General features: G+C 34.4%; 1 protein-coding gene across 2 annotated transcripts in view; it reads left to right on the top strand.

The window, feature by feature from the left end:
- LOC134755758 (uncharacterized) overlaps nt 1-24,008 on the top strand; it is a 61,679-nt gene that overhangs the window by 12,733 nt on the left and 24,938 nt on the right. Inside the window, exon 1 of one of the 2 annotated variants that reach the window (XM_063692332.1) lies at nt 16,371-16,565. The exons of the other annotated variant lie outside the window; for it this stretch is intronic. The gene's annotated coding sequence lies outside the window, so the exon portion shown is untranslated. Of the gene's footprint in view, nt 1-16,370; nt 16,566-24,008 lie in introns of those variants that run through there. 2 annotated transcript variants of the gene reach the window in all.

The raw sequence follows: 24,008 nt of genomic DNA, 5'->3' as shown, positions 1-24,008 counted from the left end.
AAAAAGTCGACACGTAGGTTCGCGGTATCTAAAAAATTGCCTAAGAAAGAATTTTGTGAAATATTCTTTGATTTGTTTTTTTAAGAAGGTAGTCGCACTAAGTACTTTACCTATATAAATAATAAATTGAAATCTATTTTTTTATTGATATCTAAACCATACACTAAAGAAATAGTGACCAAGTCCACCGGTCGCCGAGGCGGGAATCGAACCCGCAGTGGTCCCCTCGCGGTTCGCGAGGAGGGAACTTTTTCTTTAGTGTATGAGAAATTGCCTATCACATCGCCAGCTAGATACATCAATAAAATAAATCGAATACAGTACCGGGACTCTGTAAAGTCGGTAATAATGGTGGATGGGAGTCATGGGAGCAGGTTGGATGCAATTTGTGGTTAATAATAATAGGCCGGGAATGGCAGGTGCATCCATGGCCGTGCTGCCCATGTCGTACAGCCTATTAACTCAAGGTAGACTACTCAGTTGGTTATGTTTTGTCAAATATTGTTAATGTATATTTATTGTAGGTAAATTTAGAAAAAAAGAAATGTAAGCATCAGTAGAACTATTTTTACCGGCTTTACAATTTTTATAAAAATACATAAATATCAGTATGAATAAATAAATATTTATTGTTTTTGTAAATTATAAACCTTTTTGCACAAAAAGTTCGAGTTTCAACAATAAAGTAAATATACAGTACAGATATAAGACGGCTGCTGGTGGCATTGTTAAGCAGTCATCTATGCTTATTTATATAAATTGTCATAACACTAAAACGATACTAAATCAAATACGTACGGAACATATTAATATTTGTAATAATTTACCGATATACATATGTATATTTGTAAGAATGATTGATGAATGATTTAAATAAAGTACACATCAGATTCGATTTTAATTAATTATGCAATTATTTCACTAACCTATGAGGATGAAATCTTATTATAGAATGTAATAATCTTATTAAGTGTAGGCTGTTATTTCTGGACACCGACATTTTGTGGGAACTGTTGTTACGGAGACATGCGTTTGGAAATGGGTCGAATGAAAGGACAAAAAACCAACTAAACGTCGTCATTTGGAGCGGCGTTAACTGATTCGTAATTCAATGTGAAATAAGGTTTGAGCCAGGTAATTTTGGGATAGCTTAAAAAAAGGATCTTCTGATTTGCGTAACACAAAATATATTTAACAGCATCTATTATAATTGCTTTATGGGAAATGGATGAATATGATGGTGGCAAACAAGCGTGGCAAGCAGCCTAATACGTTTGCAGCTTTAGAGGTGTCACGGGCACTTTATCAGTTTATACAGTTGCGGCGGTGACAAGTTAAATAAAGTATACCTAACTTAAGACCCCTAGAAACCAACACAGTGCAACTTAAGAATATCAGGAAAGCAGGATTTAATCATATTACATTATCGTCTAGATAAAAATAAATATTGGGTATATTAAAACTGGTATGTAATGTTATATTAGTTTTTAAAATTTCTAGCACTGTTTAAAATACCGAACCGAAGTATGAGGATACAAAAGAATGTCCCGAGTACATTTGCCATAACAATTTTTAAATTTTTAGAATTTTGCTTCTTCTGCTTGATGAAGGTTGTTTCTTACATAATTAAAATAAAAGTTTATAGACAGACTTTTAACTAACGCTCACGTACCTAATTAAAAAAAAGGCAAACGAGCATAAAAATACGTTTTTTTTTATACTTCGTCGGTGGCAATCAAGCATACGGCCCGCTTGATGGTAAGCAGTTACCGTAGCCTATGCACGCCTGCAACACCGGAGATATTACACGCGCGTTGCCGACCCTTAAAAACCTGTACACTCCTTTTTTGAAGAACCCCATACTGTAGCCCCTCGGGAAAACCCAACGTGACGGCAACAAAATAAAACATTCTGACTGGTGACTCAAAACGCCTCGGTTTTCATGAAAATTAAACTAAAAAAAAGTGCACTTCGGGTATAATTGCGGAACATTTCACAATAAATAGGCGTCGTTAGAGCCGGTGCGAGTACCATTATGCCAGGGCGTGAGTTCTCGTTGATTGCGCGAACGCCGGCAAGTCGAGTTAACTAGTAAACCAGACTTATGTGACCTCTCGGTCCGTAGCAACTATGCGTGATCGGCGATTGCACTTAAACTGGTTCATCTGAGTAGTGTACTCGTGTGTGAGCTTCTGAAGCGATTGCAATGATCCAGAGCGGTAAAGCCGCCTTAAGAGATGTTGAGTAACCGCGAGCTGGAGGCACGCTAATTAGTGTTAAGGATAATGATGCGAGCACAATACCAATACATGCCAGGTACAAATATTGTAGGGTAATGTTTGTAGCAACGTCAGGTATCCAGGTTGCGGTGCACAAAGACAGTGACGCTAATTGCGTAATTTTGGTTATTAACGTTTTACTTAGGTTTCTAATTGTCATTTATCGCATGAAGACACAATTTAGACAAGTAGGTCAATAAAAAGGTACTTCTTATTTAGATCCTGAAGTTTGAGGTTATGCTTACTCAGAACTGTGCTCTCTTCATCGTAATTAGACATTAAAAAATGCCTCATGAGTTTCAAATATTTCTTCTGTATTGTCATTAATAAGGTGTATACTGTGATATTTTAAGTTGTAAATAAGTATATAAAAATAACAGGGCTTAAAAAAATGAGAACAATTTTATGACCATCAGGAATCGAGTTACCGCAGGTCGTTCCTATAGTAATTAAAAATGACAGATTAAGTCGTCGGGCTACAAAATCATATTTTTGACTTACCTACCTATGTACCTATCTGTTTTCTACGCGTTCAATCAATAATCCAATAACTTTGATTAAATATTTCCACTTCAATAATCTAAAAGAAACCAAAACACCTACCTCGTTTACGTAAATCTTTATGTACCTACATAAATAGGTAGTGTGTTTATTATTTATATTTAGAGCCCTCTTTAGCTTTCGACCAGAGAGGCTATTTTGTTTTATTTATCAAACTAAGACATGGTAAACATGTGTCACATGTGTACAAGAAAGTACCTAAGCAGGTAAATAGGATAGTACGCCTTTTTTCTAACAAATTTATTAAAGCTGATTTACAGAAAACCTATTTACTCCTGTCCTGTATAACTAACTTAATAAATATAATATTTGTTTTATATCAAGGAACAATGAGTTAAATATAAAATTAAGAAGTCTCCTTGCAATTCTTTTAACCGCCGACGCTGCACCGCACCGCGTGGGTATCGTCCTAATTATAGCTAAACAATAACATACCTAATCCAAATATAAAATTGAATACATATAATGACGTTACGCATGTAGTAACATACATACATTAATGGCAACCTTGAACGGTCAAGGACCTGCGTTGCGGCACTTATACCTACCTCATGTTATTATGAACTATGAACGCCAAGTTTCGTGATTTCTTTATGGCCTTGACGTAAAATTCATCAGACTTGTCCTCGGGGACGCGCGAACTGTCGCTAAGATTTCAAGCGTACAGATCACGTACAAAATGGAATGAAAGTTGTATTATTGTTAAATATTATTTTGCTTACCTACAACCTACAATGGAAAAATAAAGAAACTGCATTTATTTCAACAAAGATTTCTACGAGAAAAAATAAATACAATTTTTTTATCATTTATATTGGAACGCTTTTCAGGATCAATTAGGTACGCATAATACTGTTTAATAACTTATTTAACATTATACAGAGTACGTATATTTTTATTTGTTATACAAACGAATCTTAAAATTAAATAGCCGATGTATTAAAGCCCCTACGAGTAAAAATGTACTTAAAATATCTATTTACGTATATTTTTGATCATTTTCTTTTATAATACAAAACGAATGAAGCCGCAAACGGAAACCCATACTTTGCATGTGCTGCGGACGGGTGAGCTTGTAAAAAAACTATTGCGTGGGGTTTCGGTTGTTTCCGTTACGTTAGTGAAGTGGGGAAAAAATACCCTTCGGGAGCAGGGCCGTCAACACGCAAAAAGTCCGTTCGAACTCTTCCTAATGCGTTTAGGAAGCAAATAACTAAAATACGAATACAAGCAAATACTGAAACCAAAACTGGCGATCAATTTAAAACAAGTTTTTATCTAAATTACTCTATATACTTTATTAATTAATACTATGTTATTTTATCTGCTAAAACATTTTCGGCAAGTACTAAATATTTTTTCTTTTTTTAATTTTTTTTCAAAAAAGTATAATACATTTTAAACTTATACTAGTTTCGCCAAACTTGCGTTTAACGGCGAAATGATGCACTCATTTTCAATGTTAGTACCTTAATCTAAATTTAATGATTAACTTATATTACTAAGATTAATACATACTTTTATATTACATTAACACAGTCTCCTTTTCGGCCGAAAAGGAGATGGCGGGACGACTTAGACGCATTTTATCCGGATTGGCGGGACACTACAAACGACAGGGTCGAGTGGAGGAAACGAGGGGAGGCCTTTGCCCAGCAGTGGGACACTAAATTAGGCTAGTTAAAAAAAAAAATACAGTGTAAGTTGTAGGTATATATGTTGTTTTTCTTTAAAAATGTCTTTGTAGTTTTACATGTATGTAAAATGTATAATTTTGGTGCAATAAAGAATATTTATTTGTTTATTTATATACAATATTTACCTATCTTATATATTTAGTCATGCGTTGTACCCAATAACAACTTCTTAATTTTTTATTTAAAGATGTTTTTACTAGCACACTCGTCTTCTACTGATAAATTGTTCAATATTCGCGCTGTGATATACTTGCGCGTCCTTTTACCATAGTAGTTGATAGCGGTTGGTTCCACGTATTTACGACGCTATCAAAATAAAACATGATTTACTATGTACTGTTCATTTAAAATGCCTATATTCCTTTTTAATATTAAGTCAGTCAGCGTTAAATAGTCAATTGTTTTTATGGAATTATTTGTATAAAAAGTGTTAAATGTAGCATTTAAATATTACTGTTATATATTATAAATAGTGGTATGTATTCCGTAAAGTTACTTAGTTCTAGATTGCGATAAAGTATCTTTCTCTTTTAGTCTCAAGTTTTATCTGGCTTCTTCCCGCGTTCGCGAGGAATAAGTTTGCTTCAAGCGTCACACGGGAACCTTTGTCTAATAATCGTAAGTCTCTCTAACTTTCACAGACTATCGGCTCATGTATTGATGACGATATTTGTACCATATAGTGAATATACCTAGACAATAGTACATATATACAATAATGTTCAAAGTTTCGTCAAATTATATCGTAAAAAAGACATCATGGATAAGATGGCCACATGTGTACTTTAACGTAACTTAAAAATAGTTATGGCTATCGTTTTCTGGATTCTTGGGGTTACAGGTTTCGAAAAATATGGTCATTTTTGTATCCAAGATGGCCGACGTGTACTTTTTGAGGGTGCGGATATTCTTTCATTGACTAGGGTGGTACAGTCGACGCCAAAGATATGTTTTTTACATCCTTATAACAAAGGAGTAAGGTGCAAAAGTGTAAACATCTTTGATGTCGACTGTACGAAGCAAAATTGGATATTCACAAAGAAAATGATGTATACCTAATTGGAATAAATTTAAAAGGAGGAGTAAAGGTAGCTAATATTTAAATCATCATGATGTCATGAAGATGATAGGGGACAGGCTGGACTCCCCCTATTTACTATGCTGCAGTCGGCTACATGTGCCGTACTCAGCTGACAACAAAAATAATTTATCCCTAGGTTTAATAAATACTAATACATAATTTAGAATTAAGTTTTACTAACCACATTATGAGTGTAGCTTACTTGCAATAAATGAATTATATATATATTAAATTAAAAATAAACACTTACTGGCAGTTACGGGTCAAATATTGTAAAGAGTAGTAGAATTCACTTAGTTTTTATTGTTTGTATAGTTATCAAGATAAACAAATTATCCTTTAGAGCATTCTTACTTGAATAAATTCTTATTACGACGAGAGGGAATTGTAGCAGTTCAAATGAGCTGTCGTGGTCTTACAATAAATCTTCCGCTTTATGAGCATCTTGAATAAAAGCTGCTTCATTTTCATAATAAATGTTTCTGATAACATTTATAACTGAAAGCAGAAATAAAAAGTAAAGACAAATATGTAGTAATGTTGTAACATTACTTACACTCAACTTATTTGTAAATGTAGGTACCTATTTAGCAATGATTTCGTCGATAAATGTATATTTTATATATCTATTCAGTATTTGACAGGATGTCGACCATAATCAATTGAAAAAAACTGTTTATTTTTCCTTTATTTTTGCGTTAATAAATAGCCATTTTTCTTATTCACTCCGTGTGTTAAGCTAACACAAGACACTAATTTAATTTTAGTCTAGTTTCAGTAAACAGTAGCGTGCACTATACTGCGTGAGCGTGACACAGGTGTTAGTGAGCAGATGTTTGTGCACATGTATGGCACGGTTTATTTTTATAACTAAAAATTGGGGTGTATTGACTAGTTTACACATGGAACAAGGGAAAAACAAAAGAAATTTGGGGTTTTTAGTGATAACCAACTAAAACCGTTACACAAAATAGTGAAACTGGGCCTGCTAATGCCGAACAATACATAATTATAATGTCAGCTAGAAAGCCTAACCTTTTTTCCTTCAAGCCCCCTACATTACTTACGCTCATCATAGAGTAACTTATACTAGAGCGGTACTGTCATAGTAAATTTTGTAACCACAGTAAATTCACTGCCATCTGTCGACACACTTTAAGAGCCAACAGGAGCCGAGACCAAACTCAATTTTGAGATTTGAAAGAGAATATCGTCGTCGCGCTGACGGGGGCGGTACCGCGTACCGAGGGACTATCCCAGTGTGTGTGGTGCACGCACACCGACGCGCACGTTATTTGCGCTCCTCGCCGGCCTCACGCCGCTCGCGTGATAGGATATTGAATTTAGTTACTAAAATAACTAAATTCAATATCCTTCTACAACCTGCAATCTAATTAACATTTCGAGTTACAGAATAGTAAAAAAACATAACATAACATGGACATACAAGAAAACATTGTTGTATAAAAACATACAAGATAACGGCTGTTAAATTAATCCAATTAAATATTTTTAAATATGATAAACAAAAATATTAAATTATAGTCGTGAGTATTTTAAAAGTAAAACTCCCTTATACCTTGATTTTAAACAAAGTATTTTACTTATAACTTACTTGGTTCGTATGAATTAGTGACATACCTAATTAAAAAAGAAAGCTATAACTCCCGCGGGAACAATATAGGCCTTTTCCCTTCAGTACACCTGCATGAAATAAGATCTTTTCGAGCAAGCGTCTTGAAAAACAAATTTGCCGTTGAATAGAAAAAAAGAAAGCCTCAGGTTAGATAAAATTATCATAATAAAGAAACATGTGACATGTGATATTTCTTACTTTGATGTCATTATACAGTTTTATTGATGGTCCGTTTTTTTATTTATGTGTCAGATTTTGATAAAAATAGGTATAAATTGAAGAGCTCCTAATTCTGATCGGAATAAATATGAAACCCAATAAATAAATAAATAATAATAAATATTAAATCAATATTATAGGACATTCTTACACAGATTGACTAAGTCCCACGGTAAGCCCAAGGAGGCTTGTGTTATGGGTACTCAGACAACGATATACATAATATATAAATACTTAAATACAAATAGAAAACACCCATGACTCAGGAACAAATATCTGTGCTCATCATATCATATCATCGAACCCAGGACCATCGGCTTCACAGGCAGGGTCACTACCTCCTAGGCCAGACGACCGGTCGTCGCCCAATATTTTGGGACAATAGTCTAGTCTACAAAAGGTTCAAGGTGGTGAAAAAAATAGTGTAAGCTGTTCGCATAAAAAAACCGCAAATCGATGTACAGGTTAGCCGTTTGGTACACGTATATACTAGTCAAAACAAAAATTTTGACCCGCAGTTCCTAAAAAAAATTCCCTTAGGAGGGGAGTGCTGAAACCTTTTTTTGTATAAAAAAAAAACTTTTTTTTTAAACCTATCGTATACTTCTCATCTATCATACGAAAGGGCTTTTTGAAGCGATTCTGAAAATATACCACATCATTGCATTTTAGCCATTTTTAGGGTTCCGTAGCCAAATGGCAAAAAACGGAACCCTTATGGATTCGTCATGTCTGTCTGTCTGTCGTCCGTCCGTATGTCACAGCCACTTCTTTCCGAAACTATAAGAACTGTTGAAACTTGGTAAGTAGATGTATTCTGTGAACCGCATTAAGATTTTCACTCAAAAATAGGAAAAAAAAATTTTTAGGGGTTCCCCATACTTAGAACTGAAACCCAAAAATTTTTTTTTTTCATCAAACCCATACGTGTGTGGTATCTATGGATAGGTCTTCAAAAATTATATTGAGGTTTCTCATTTTTTTTTTTTCTAAACTGAATAGTTTGCGCGAGACCGAGAGACACTTCCAAAGTGGTAAAATGTGTAACCCCCCTCTAACTTCTAAAATAAGAGAATGATAAAACTGAAAAAATATATGATGTACATTACCTTGCCAACTTTTACCGAGAACTGGTTTGAACGAGATCTAGTTAGTAGTTTTTTTTTAATACGTTATAAATCGTAAACCGCAATTTACCTTTCACTCACGTTTCACATAAAAATACATTGTTTAAATTGTGTAATGTACGGAACCCTCGGCGCCCGATTCCGATTCGCACTTGGCCGGTTTTTTCTTAAATTGAAAGAAAAAGAATTTTCAAAACATACCAAGTTTGGGCTCCTCCAGATACGATATGGCTGATTTTTTTTGTACAAATGATACGTGATATCCTCATATGTAACCCCAAAAAAGCAATAAAAAATGTATTTAGTTTTATTTTTCAATACAAAGTGACACAGTTCTACCCTTAACCCTTTAACTTGACCCCAAACTTGGTGTGTTTTGAAAATTCTATTTGTTTTAATTTACAAAAAAATGGCTAAAATGTAATGATGTGGTATAATTTTAGAATCGCCTCAAAAAGCCCTTTCGTATGATACCACACACGATAGGTTTTTGGAAAAAAAATATGTTTTTTTTTTCATACAAAAGAAATGTTTCAGCATACCCCTCCTAAGGGATTTTTTTTAGAAACTGCGGGTCAAAAATTTTGTTTTGACCTCTTAGTATGCGTGTGCCAAACGGCTAACCTGTACATCGATTTGCGGTTTTTCTTTGAAATTGGGCTTGTACGGCTGCCACTAATAGAGATACTAACTCCTAAAAATACGTATGATACCTCATTGGATTCAGAATGATGTCTAGAAAAATGTATTCGAAGCGTTTATTCCCACATAAAAAAAGTTCAAAGCTATTAACAAAAAACGGCCAAGTGCGAGTCGGTTCCGTACCATTACGCAAAAAACAGCAAAAAATCCCGTTTGTTGTTTGGGAGCCCCACTTAAAAAATATTTTATTCTGTTTTTAGTATTTGTTGTTATAGCGGCAACAGAAATACATCATCCGTAAATATTGCAACTTTTTAGCTATCACGGTTCACGAGATACAGCCTGGTGACAGACGGACAGGCAGATTGACAGACAGACAGACAGATATTATTTTAAAGGTATTAAATATTCTTTTAAAAATTAGGAAATAATATGGTGTATTTAAAACATATCATGGAATATACTACGGTTATAAATTGATATTATGTAAAGTAATTTTTTCAACAAGTTAGGCAATTATTAAGTAACCACATTTTTTTCGAACTTTCGTCTTTGTTGTAAATTAAAAAAAAAGAAAATAATTGGCGTAAAAAGTATTTCGCCTCGTGGAGCCCCTTTCATGAGATCACGTCACAAAAGTTTTAATTAAATTAATACTTTGTTTAAAATAAATTTTTGAATAATAGTGAAAATTGTAAAATATAAAGCAATATAATAATACGTACTTAGAACTGATACTTTTCTAAATAAAGAATGAATAAACTAAATTGTGTAATTAATTTTTAGTGCAAATCACCACAATTTGCTTCTAAAGAGCAAATCTGTGACCAAAAATTATATATAGTTTTAATTTTTCGTTCGTATATTCAGATTTGTGTATGAAAATGTGAAACTGTTATTTCTAAAATAAATTATTCGTCCCTAATTTACACAAAATTTATACCAAATTTGATCTCATATCAAGAGATAGGTAGAAATAGAGGCAAACTGGACCGCAGAAGCCGACTTTTCCCCTCCCTTTTTGGGAGGTAGCCAGGACTTAATCTCGTAGCTAGTGCGTCAGCTCAGCTTTGTATGAACCAAGGAATAATAAATAGTGTTAAACGATATCCCCTGAGGCCAAAGTGCATACTCACTTTACTTACTTCGCCTACTAAGAGGCAAATCGCGACTTTGTTATGGTTTATCGATAACTTATCACATCACTAGATTATCGACTTTCAATGTCGACTATTGCCCATCACTTTTCTGTCCGTGTACGTATTTAGAAACTTGACCCCGCCCCTAAAATTAGTGCGATAAGGACAACTGCAGCTTAGGCGAAAAATCCTGCGTAAAAATCTCAAAAATCGAGGTTTCGTACTCGACTGTTTCCTCCTCCAAAACTTAAGCAATCGTAACCAAATTTGGAAATCTAAATGATTATGAAATTGTCTGTGTCGGACTGTTTTGATTTTTTGGCTAATTGATACCAGTTTTGAATACCACGCCTCTCATTGCGGCATAGTCAGTGAGGCCATTTTTGGCCATGTTTGAAGGGCTCTAGCGCCTTAAAAAACAAAAATATCAAAAAAAGCAAAACACACCGACACAGATATTGACAATATTAATCTGTGTTGAAAAAATCATTCCTCTAGCTTCAAAAACCAGGGAGGAAACAGTCGAGTACGTTTGTATGGAGAAATGACCACTCCTGTTGGCTCTTAAAACTAAAAATTAAGATTTATAAAAATACGATAAAATGTATTTAAATATGGATAAATGATTTTTTTTATTTGCATTAATTATTTTTATGATTTTGACCCATGTTATTTCACTGATATGCGTTAAAATTGTTAAATAACAAACGAAACCGTCAACGCCATCTATACGACAGTAGGCCAAAGCTAGTAGCGCCCTCTGATCGAGAATCAAATTTTCTTGATTTTCGAGGGACGTTTTTTTCCTTAGACTGTATCCATCTATTACGGAGTTATATCTATCTTTGCGCTCATTAATAATTATAAGATTAATATTAAGTACACTGGTTGGCTAAAAGAGTTCGCTTTTTTCATTTGTTTTCGTTCTTCATTACTTTAAATTATATTATACAGTAAAAATATTCAAGAGGTGAACTGATTGCTACCAAGAATTCTGTAAACGTCAACCCTCAAGCCAAACAGAAATTTGGATGGGATAGGTAAACATACAATAGTAGGTACTCTACAATTCCAATCGAAATGTTTTCCTTTTCGTTTCTGTCTAACATGGCGTCAGTCCTCGAATCGAGATATATGTATTATATCAGTAACAGATAGAAAACATTTGTAAAGCTACAATTTTTCTAAAAACTTCCATAAATGCTGCTGGCGCAACACACTTCCCTTGGCCGTAGATAACCAACTAATAGATGTTCTGTTTTCCAACTATTGTAACAGAGTTAAGCCCAACGGAAGAGTAAGCACGATAGGTAATCGGATTTCTGTCCGCTCGGGGAAGTGACCCCCACTTAATGGAAGACTGAACGAATGAGCTTTTATTTCCCCTTTGTCGTCGGATATTACGACTGAGGCGGGAATATCTTGTTTGCATTAAAATATGGGGCTGTATTTATGAGTCTTCTTCTTCTACCTAGCGTTATCCCGGCTTTTGCCAGGGTCCGGGCTTTGCTAGGGTATTTATGAGAGTGATTATAAATATAATTCATGATAGTAATTTAATTCTAACCTACCTAAATGTCCCAGTGTTGGACATTGCCCCGACAGTTGCCAACTTCAGTTTCAAGAAATGGTGGCCTATCGGTAAGAGCGTGCGACTTTCAATCGTACCAATGAGTTTTTCCTAACTTACTTTTGTACGAAATATCATTACATATTTACCAGTTGATTTTCGGTAAAGGAAAACATCGTGCGGAAACCGGACTAATAAGGCCTAGTTTCCCCTATGGATTGGACGGTCAGATGGCAGTCGCTGTCGTAAAAACTAGTGCCTACGTCAATTCTTGGGATTAGTTGTCATTCGGACCCCAGGCTCCCATGAGCCGTGGCAAAATGCCGGGATAACGCGAGGAAGAAGAAGAAGAGGTTAGAAGCGGGCTCGTAACTAATGGATTTAGTTTACCCAAAGACCTAATAAAACTCCGTATAAGAATAGTCTAAGGAAAAAACGTGCCTCGGAAATCAAGAAAATTTGATTCTCGCACAGATGGCGCTACCACCAATACCATAAAAATAAAAACCTACAAATAAAAAAATCATTTATCCATATATATATATATATACATTTTTTGAATTTTTTCTTTTTAGTTTTAATCGTGTGTCGATAGATGGCAATAAGTTTACTTTGACTACAAAATTTACTATGACAGTACCCCTCTATCATATATATTCTCTTTAGTTTACCTTATGGCTTATAACCGTGCATCGCGCTAGCATAAACATAAAATATACAAACCTACGTATCAAAATATTTTTCAAATGGAAGGGGACTTTAGATAAGTTAGGTAGCTACACACTAAAGGTAAAGTAATATTGCTAGTTGCTACTTGCTACTAGCGTACTGAATGTTTACGAAAATAAAACAAAATTAACATGGTTTCATTAATTTATAACTAAGTGCAAGCTTCGAAGGTCTCCAAGGTATGCTACCAAAATGGTACATTCAAATTGTTTAAAATAGCAAAGTTTGTGTGAGCTTCCAGCACTGCACTAAAAGTACGTAACTTAAAACGCGAAGAGTGTAATTCAAAAAGTCGCAACGTTAAATATCCTTATAATGTATAAAAATAGGGTGTAAAATTGCTTAAGTAAAGAATACCTTAAGGGCTCTTCTGATTTGGAACACTTTGTTGTCTCCGAGCATTATTCTCACGCCGACCAGTCACCACATTCAGAAACGTACTCTCATTAACAATATATAGGTAATGTTCTTTCCCACCAGCTACCACCAAGTTGCTTCCAGTGGTAACTACTGGGATTTTTTTTACCACTGGTAACTACTGGGAAATTTTTATACCCAGTAGCTACCACTAGTAAAAGGTGGGTTTTTTTTTCCAGTAGTTAGCACCAAAATGTTGTTAGAGTTCAATACTAATAAAAACAGTACAAATAGTAATAGTATGAATGACTGACTGGGTGACTTAATAAATAATTCGATTAGTGTTTCAAGAAACCTGCCTTGTGATCAAAAATATTAAAACCCTTTTTTCCGGTGCAAGTGAAAAAACTAAAATAGTTAAGGAGAAATTAATGCTTTGATGAAATTTATTTTATTAATTGTAAATTGAATTAATTGTGAAGTTATCTATGAAATGGACCTTTTGTCGAGGGCGCTTACGCCGTACTTTGTAGCGCAACGTTGTATTTATATAGAAGCATCGTTGATAATGGCGGAAGCGCCATTGGCAATAAGGTCTCTAGCTGTCAATAATAAAAGTTATCAAAGGTTTTTGACTGTTTGTTTGTATAATTGTGACGTTATACAATTATACGAACGAACAAACAAATCAGTCAAACCGACTATTTTTTATCACTTTCAAGGCCGTATACTGAAACACTAATCGACTTATATAATTATTTGATTAAAGCACTATACTTATACTGTTTTTGAACGCTAACAAAATTTTAGTGGTAACTACTGGGAAAAAAATCCCACCTTTTCCCAGTAGTTACCAGTGGTAAAAGGTGGGAAAAAATCCCAGTAGTTATAGTTACCACTGGTAAGAACTTGGTGGTAACTAGTGGGAATAACACAATAAATGTAAGTATATTGCGCCCGTGCATTTGTTGCTGGGCTTTAAAACGAGCAAGCACATGAAAGCAATATGTTTTTAGTATCATTTTTTTAAACTTAATATGGACTTGAGAATAAAGCCACCGTGAAGACAATGCCAGGTGCTAATCAAGTCCATATTCCGATGAGCTAGCATAATGGAGTGCCGTCTCGAATGACAACCTACTTGCTTTAAATGGAGTTACGTAGAATACTTGTTAATCATAACATATTGTAGTAATATTGATTTCAACTCATCAAACCAATGCTTTACAATATAAGTAGATAAAATTGTTAAATTCTAATTTTATAGTTTTTATCTGATTAGTCTTATACAAACTGAGGCAAATTGTACTTTACACCAAATTGTACGAGTACCTTTACAGAAATCAGTTACAGCAAAAGTTTAGATACCTAGTATAAGCAGGCGTGGCTCACTCCGCGATTTCGTCTCCTCGCTATAAGTACATATATGCGGTCCACACCAATTTTGGTGCCTAGCCAAGTAGCCATAGTAGTTGCCGCGCACCGCTAAGGAACGGACGCCTGCTCGCGCTTGCGCCACCTAGCGGTGATATCTGTCCTAATAGACGCATTTTGTTAAAGAGTGAAACTTCTGTACCTATTACTACTATTTATTCTATGGTATAAGGTTAGTAAATGGCATGTTTGCATTAAGTAGAAGTAGACCTTATTTGTAACATTGACAGCATATGCCATGACAGCGTGATGTTTCAAAAAAACACTAACTGATTTGACTCGTTAGGAACAACTCAACATTTTTAAACCTTTTTCCTTGACGGCCGCTAGAAGGCAAGGGCTCGTTGCGAATATTAAAAAAAATAGCTTTTTCCGTGTAATTAGTAATTTGGGTAGAATATGTTTTATCCAATCTGCTTTTTATTGATTCCCCATACAAACTTCCACCCCCCTTTTCACCCCCTCAAAGGACGACCTCTGAGATAAAAATTATCCTATGTCCTTTTCCGGGACTCAATCTATCTCTATACCAAATTTCAATTAAATCGGTCCAGCGGTTTAAGCGGGTAACACACTGACATACTCTCGCATTTTTAATATTAGTATAGAATATGGATTTATATCCATATAGGCACTGATTGGCAAGAAATGTTCGTCAAAAAGGAGTAGGTTCTCTATTTATCGGGACATTCGCTTCTTTAACTATGTACTTACAGGCGTATTAGAATTTTAGTTATTCGATCTGATTCCGATAAGATACTGATTTGTCAGTGTCAAAAGTAACGAAAAGTAAAGAATTGTCACTTTTGACACTGGCAGATCAGTATCATATCGAAAACAAATCGAATTCCTAACTAAGATTCGAATACCTACGCCTGATTGTGTTTACTTACCTTCGTTCCTCGATTTGTCGAAAATAGCTGGACCGATTTGGTATTTTTTTTTTTTATTTATATTTATACAGTTACAGTAGCTTTACAGTTGCTTTTATTGATATCAGATCAGATCCAATTATGGATCCTAAAGAAATCGAGGGAACTTACTTTAATAATAATGAATATAATGATACTGAAGCCGCTGTATTGTACGATGACTCGAGTCTACAACGAGTTTAAACGACTTTGATGACGAAATAACTGCATAATACCTATAGTCGTGCTGGATTTTCCACCGTAGAAATATATTGCTTTATATAAATCTTTCTATTAAGAACCGGAAGTTGATAAAATGACAGGAAAACCGTAAGGATATCTACTTCAGGATACTGACTGATAACCTAACCTAAGTGTAAATTAATCACTGGGAAATAACACCGCAAAAATAATATGTATGTAAGGTACGAGTAAAATAATAATTGTCATGTTCCTGAAAATGCCAACAATTATCTAGAGTTAGACCAAGAAAAGTCTGCAACGATTTTGATAGCATACGCAGTGCGTTATTTATTCCTCATAATTTTATAGAAGTTTGACGTTTCAAATAACACTTGCACTGCGTATGCTACCAAAATCGTTGCAGACTTATCTTGGTCTAACTCTAATAAAAACTTCAACTATCTGTATACTGTCTATCTCTGATTGTACAAAAAATATGAATTTGTAATACAACCTGCACCTTTTTGCTACCTAAATCTAATCCTATTCGTGACGTGCATCGAGTTCTCATGCTTGATGTCCCACCAAACCACGATTTTCAAGATTGATGTTCATTTTGCCTGGGATGTTAAAATTCATAAATCGTGCAACGCATAAGTTCGGTTCCATTGCGGATTTTCTTCCGAAAAAAGTACTAAAATGCATATAAGCTAGCAATGTATCGTTTGATAATCCGGTTCGTCGTGAAGACGTGAGCGCTAGTGGTATCGGGAACGGCGTCGACAAAATAACTTCAGTTCCGTGCCGGGTCCTTATCCAAGTGAACGCCGCGACGTCCGTTTGCTTACAATATTCAATCAAATAAATCGATAACCCATCAGTGAAAACTTATATTATTTTTTTATCACAGGAGTAAAAAGTGTGTTTATAACCAGGATGTTTTTATAAATTGAAGATAAAGTTGGATTAAGCTGTTGCGCTCAAATTCGGAACTTGTAAGGTACCTAGATATTATGTTTATTATGCATTGTTGCATCTATCACATTTTCAATGGATGTGGCAAAATTATGTATTAAGGCGTTGTTTGTCTTAGCAGGTAATTTACATACATAAAAATACACTGTGAAAAAAAAATTGACAAAACACAAAAACTTAACAAAACTGTCGAGACTGAGACTTCATTAAGTCTCTGATTAGGACAAATTTCGCATAGGAATTTGCAATTTGAATTTTATGTTTGCCTACCCCAATAGTTTTATGCTGACATTTATTGTTAATCAAAACACCGAATTTGTATACACTGTTTATATTTTTTAATTTTGAGAACTACAAATCTGATGTCATTACTAATTATCATCTACTTGATGACTAATATTGTGATTACCATGATTCAAAAATAGTGAATTAGATAGTAACGTTAAGTTCGTGCATCAACGCATTCCTTTAGATGATTCATGTTTTGAATGTGAATTGAAGGTAATAAATCTACCTAATCCATGTGACTACTAAAAATTAAACGGTGTTGAAATAGCAGTTTACATGATTTGTAGTCATTTGTTACGAACAACTCTGGCGGAAAAAGCAAATGACATTATCTAAAGCGAGGACAAGTCAGACCACGTATTTTACTAAACGTGTTCACGTCGTGCTTTTTGTTAAAAGATGCCAGAGACATGCAAATAGTAAAGACTAAGTAGGTATTCAAACGAAGGTGCATTCCTCGTCACTGCTACGTGGCGCTACATACCTACCTATTAAGTTTTCAGTTCCCTACATATAGGTACTCGTACCTAACGTCTCACCTAATCCATCCGCTTTACCAATCCACTTTATATATACATTTTTTTCCCAGAGGGCTTAAATACTTACTAGATGATGTTACGAAAAAATAATGATCGAAGCTTAAGGTCTCATAAAATACATGTATATGGCCCAATCCAAAAATCATGCAGCATAGGTACTCAGTTTAGGTATGTAAAGTTGACTTATTTGAACTCGTCTCTGGAAACGCTAATATTTTTGGCCTTATAGTCATGGCGACCATAATGCGTACGCGACACTGTTAGAGTTAGACCAAGCTAAGTTGGCAGCGATTTTGATAGCCCAGACTGTGCAAGTGTTATTTTGAACGTCAAACTTCTATGAAATTATGAAGCTTGGTCTAACTCTAAGTCGTTCGTACTTAAAATCAACTAGGTGGGCATTTTTTCCTGTAGTGATGCACTAGACTTTTTTTCCAAAATAGGTAAATTTAATGTTTTTCCTACTCAGAATCACGAGCTCCTTCGCTCCTACTAGGAGGAAAAAAGCGTCCCAAGTTTTATTTTTCCATTCCTTTAGCATTTTTCAAACACTTTGCACGGCCGAGTACGGCGGTAATGAAATGGAAAGTACATAAAATGTATGAAAATTTTGGGACATTGTTTCTTTCCTAGGAGCATGGGATCAGCTCATGATTCTGGGCACAAATAACATTAAATTTACATATCCTAAAAAAAGTCCAGCGCATCACTACAGAAAAAATGCCCTGGTATCAACCGGCTTTGTACTCTGTACTCATCCGAAATTCTATTTCCACTTGGCTTACTGACTTTGTTTTGCTCTCACATGCTCCTGCATAATATAAAGGCTCTGCGTGCATTCTAGACTACCTAATTCCTAGCTTCACTGGTTACTGTGTAATCTGTAGGTACTTACTTAGCTTACCTATGCTTTAGTCTGATGGAAGGCTGGAAGCACATATAAAAATAATGAAAATCGGTACCTGCACTTTGTATCGAAATTACATAATTTACACAGATGGGCCTAAGCGCGTTACTTGTCAATAATACGTAATTCGTTAACGCCAAACCAAAGGTAATTGTAACTTATTCAACTTATGTAACTTACTCAAATTCTAATTGGAAAAATGTTTATAATTGCATGAATTGTATGAAATTATAAATTATTAGAATCGTAGTCTGTAAGTTTAGGTTTATAGGATATTGTACATTTCCATTATTTACAATTTATAGTTAGTATAAAAACAATATTTGTACGCTGGTCAAGGCAAAACAAGGATCGCGATCGTCCAAAAAACAAAAATGCAACACCTGTATATTATATTATATACGCTTGTTTGATACAAATAAATATTCATTTATTTATTCATTAATTCATTAAGAAATGTATTGTATAGAAATTATTATGTGACTTTTGTTCGCATCTGTCATTTTCGTATGTTTAATATGTTTAACTTTCTTAGATTAGCGTGTAACGAGTAAAGATTGTCAGATTGGCTACTCACATTATGCCAAACTAAGCAAAGCTTATAAATAATAAATGATTTCAATACTTGAAGGATTAAACAATAACTATAGGTAGTTTTTTATATTCTAGGCATAAGGTAAACAAAAGTAGTAATTACCAAACAGTCATTAATGTTTTATATTTAAATACATTAGATAGAATCTGTTGGCACAATGTATATGTGTATATGTATAGTTAGTTACCTTTACCGGTTAGACTAAGAGCCAACCTTTGGGTTTCATAGAAATAATTAATGTTGTTGTGTGGGTAAAATCTCGTAAGGGTTAATTATGTATGACTCGTTCGTAGGTAAATAGCCTTCAATATTTCATCTGATATAGTTACCTGATTTTATGGTAGTACCAAGTACAATCAGCGTCAAAAGTAGCGGATCAGGGCTATAACCGCGGAAATCGAAGTTCTCTAATTGCGGGCATCTTTCTCTGTCTATCTTATTACGCCTTCATTGGAGTAATAGAGAGAGATCCCCGCAATTTGCGAATTTCGGTTTTCGCAGACGGCCCTCAGATCACGCGTCTTATAGCTTAACAAATAGAAATATACCTATCTCTATAAAATAATTCGACTGTGACATGCCTACTTTTAAACTGTCGGGTACACTTCTATCTATGTTATATACATTCATGGAAATATTCTGCTATTATTTATAATATTATTGCCATATACTTATTGTGCGATTTGCCCAGTAAATCATACTCTGTACTCTGAATATACCTATATACCTTTTTCCACGATTATTTTGCCATTCCTCAAGAAAATATTTTTTTATAATAATAATGTAAATTTGGTAGCTTTGTGTAATCAAGTGGTTGAACAGGTGTTGAATAATAATAAATTGGAGCAAATAACAATGTTACCTATTTATTTACCTACTTACATAATATCTGCAGGCGTATTATGGATCGCTTTATCCACGTGATAAAATTACTAGCTATCAATTTTTAAAACCGCGGGATATAGAGTGACGCACATCATTTTATCACGCTGTCACGTAGACAAAAAACGACCATCATATCCTGACTTTGTCCAACAATCTTGAATATCGTGATGACGCACGGCGTGTTGGCAAACAAATTAATTTCTTTTTATACTTACTAATTGCTTATACTGGGTATTGTTTGGTAACCTTCTGGAACCTTCGTTACAAGTAGGAATTTCCATTTGCTAAAAAAATATACTCGTATAAATATTAGGTAACTAGTTTTAATTAACCAATTCACTTGTTTAGGTTTTTAATTATACCAAAGAACTATGTAACTCCGTACAAGATAAATAAAGCCTAAGGAAAAAACGTGCCTTGGAAATCAAGAAAAAATTATTCTCGTATAGATGGCTCTACACATTTGGCCTTGGATGGCGTTGACGGTTTCTCTTGTTATTTTACAATTTCAACACATATCAGTGAAAGAACATGGGTCAAAAACATATAAAAATAATAAATACTAATAAAAAAATCATTTATCCATTTATATACATTTTTTGGTATTTTTATACATTTTCATTTTTAGTTTTAATCGTTTGTCGATAGATGGCAGTATAATGTTTTACTGTGATTACAAAATTAACTATGACAGTAACCCTCTATCCTATATAATATTCTCTTTGTTAATACTAAACTTGATAGGTAGATGAAATTCTAAATGGTTAGTGCTGCCTTGCTACTTTAATTTCACAAATAAAATTACAGAACAATGATTAGTGTTTAGGTTAAACTTTCATGTCTTTGGCCTTCTCTCTGGCGCCGATTAATATTTCTACTTCCTCAATGACTGGCGTCAATAGAACTCGATTCCCACCGGATTGCCGTTTCAGGACACCTTATTCTACAAGTCTTGAAGATAAAGCAAGACAATTAAGCTCCGGTTTGCCCAACCGATAGGTATGTTCGACACGCCGCCATTATATAGGTTTTGTGTTTTCTAAGGTACCTACGCGACGACCAACTTTTTATAAAAACTTACAGAGCTTTAATTTTGTAAACTTAGCCATGGTCGTTGACTTGTATATCAAGCAGTTGCCGCTTCATAAACTAATCGTACATGTACATACACCTGTATTATCTCTACGGGACGGGAGCACTGAACTTTGCTCAAGGTTCATCCATTCATTCAGTCCCGATTAGTTCCGGATTGTGAAAGCGGGCTAAACTCTCACACCATTATCTGCTTTGATGTGTTGTTTTTACTTAAACGACTTTTAGAGTTACCCAGTTAAATAGACGCCCTAATGGTTTATTACCTTGTTCAATGGGCCTTAAAAGTAAAAAGGTTATTAAGCAACGTGGCTTCACTGTGAACTTGGTACAAAAGTAAACATTATTTCGAGCAAGAAATATATGGTTTATACGAGATACGGTGTGGAAAAAAATAATGGGCCCTGGAGGGTGCCTTAAAACCTTTTCCACACTGTATTTTATGTCAATAAAATATGTCAGAATATTAATTAACATAAATATATTTGTGATTCAATACATTCATGAAGGAAAAGTATGATAGTTATTTTGTTAACTCGAAATATAAGTAGTTTAATAAGCAATGTTTATAATAATGTTGTAGATATTTTCTTCTGGTTGAACAATTAACCACAGGCATTTGATAAATCCAACGAAAGTTCGTTTTCACTTGGCATCCGATACCTGCGTAATATACGTTGCGGTTTCCATGGACACAACAATATCGCTACTTGATTTGCTTGAGCATGAGAATCCATAGAAGTTCAAAACAATCAAAACATGTCGAGTAGGTATGACTTAAATACGTGATTTCAATCGTAATTTATTTAACTAAGAGGTTGAACTTTGGTGGTAACCGTCAAGCTTAGATAGCTTGACGATTCTCTGCACACACAACGATAACCTACAAAATAAATTAATCTATATGCCTAAAACAAAAACATGAATTATTTTGCCCTATCTTTTTCACCCTCTAGTTTTTAATACAAAACTTCCGCGACTCAAACCACCGCGAACAGAACACCCTAATCTACTTACCTATATGTGTACCCCTAGTGGACATTTCATTACATAAGCGTGACGGACGTACGCGTTTGCATTAAGTCTCATTTTGTATGGGATTTTGAACAGTGCGCCAGTGCGTATTGAAAACTCAAAATTCCATACAAAATGACACTTAACGCAAACGCATACGTCACGTCACGCTGTCGAATGAAATTTACACTAGGGGTAAAGATATAGGTAAGTAGATTAAACTTCTTAATAGTATAAAACCGATACAACTTCATTAAAACATTTAAAACAAGACCAAAACTCTTTAACATCTAACTCGAGATTCGTGTTATCGAAGGTCGAGCAGGCGAGGATGATGTTTTTCAAAAAAACTAAAAACAAACCGTTATTCATTGAATCACGACGCAATAGTTCATTATGGTTTTAGTAATTAAATTTCCTAATGTCATGTCATGACTATGTAACGAAACGGAATGTGCACGCACGCTCGTTTACATACTTATATTACTTATTACGTCGTGCAAATGGCGATTTGTGTAAGCAAACGTATTTAAGTAAGCTTGTAATGTCATTAGGAGAGGCATAATCGACATTTAAAAATATCTCCAATTGGGCCGGTAATTCTACGATCATGTCCATTTTTGATATCCGAGTGTGGTTATTCTCGATAAGTATCATCATATTTTGCTAACGCAGTATTCATATTTTCCTAGGTTAATTTACATTCCTTTTTGGACAATGAACTCTCTCGCCGGAATACCTTTATCTCCAGATAAGTTTATGACAGTCAACAAGACGAGTCTTTTATATTGTAAAATAGCCATTTTCTTACCAAGTTTTACAATTTTGAAGACAAAGAACCTAGTTAATATTTCATGTTTCTTCTTAACGATGTTTCTGACGAGTCAAAGAGTGTTTCTTAAACAAAAACCGTAGTAAGTTACGAAACGGAATATTCATAAAACCAGTTGACAAATGCTGCTGGTAATAACAATGCTAAATATGTGCGTTGATTTGTGTGAAACAGACATGTTCCTGCATATTTCAATATTAGAAACGCGATGCAAATTGTCACTTAGGCACCTCTTTTACAGTAAGTACAGTATTATTGATAAATTGTTAGCGACTATTGTGCGAAATTAGTAAAGTATTGGCAATCTAAGTTGGATAAGCTAAAATTTTAAGTTTTGGGAAATATTTGCTCTTCTTAGGAATGACAAAAAGGTTTCTGCTCTCTATCCCTATGTGATCACCACGTCAAACATTGCTATTAAAAGAAGAAAGAATGAATAATCCCAAAGGTGCTTTTGATAGTTCTGAAAAAAATTTGCAACTCGAGAGCAGGTACTTATTGGAATCTACTGTGAAGTCTGTGAACGAGCGAGGTTCTGCCTGAGCGTACTTTAACTAATTTAAGCATTTCACTCACAGCAATTGATAAACAGATAACAAACGAACCATAACCTCACGAAATATTTTAAAATATATTTCATTAATATTCAAGTAAATTCATGGAATCATACCATTATTAATATTCTAGAAGCACTTTGCTTTGTGAATTGTGGTAGGTACACAATACGCTTATGAGCGTTTAATTTAAAACATGATTTACCATAGTTTTTCGAACGCTTATAATTATAATCTACACACAATCTCAGTAACAGAAGCTTACGCTGCGTTGCATAGTATTAATGAACAATACAAAGATCACGTACCTTCGCTTTTAGTGTGGTATTTTTCTTACCCATAAAATACGTAACTATTACCTACAGTTTCACAGCTTTTCGCTATTACGTGAACCGGCGGAAATTGTTAAAAAACAACAGGCTAACTCGCTTTGAAAACAAATAAAACTGGGTTTAACTGGGTTTCTGCACATCGTAAAAAGGGAACGATCGCAAAGTGATTTTAGTCCTGCGATTCAATTTGGCTCGGCGGGAAAACGACATGAATTTTACTTCAGATGGCGCCATTAACATTTGATCACATTAAACGCTGTCGTTTAACGGCTTTTGATAATTTAGGTTGGTATTTCATTAAAGATATCAAAGAGATCCAAATCAAATGGAAACTTTGTAGCTAAATTCCAATTACCATTAACTTAAAACGCTCCTATTGCCAGTAGAGCTATACCTTATATCTTTTATACATAGTATCTGATGAACGAGT

Source organism: Cydia strobilella, chromosome 3 (genome assembly GCF_947568885.1).
Source record: "Cydia strobilella chromosome 3, ilCydStro3.1, whole genome shotgun sequence".
Lineage (NCBI taxonomy): Eukaryota > Metazoa > Arthropoda > Insecta > Lepidoptera > Tortricidae > Cydia > Cydia strobilella.
The sequence above is the reverse complement of the archived record's forward strand: the minus strand, read 5'-3'. Positions and strand labels throughout refer to the sequence as shown.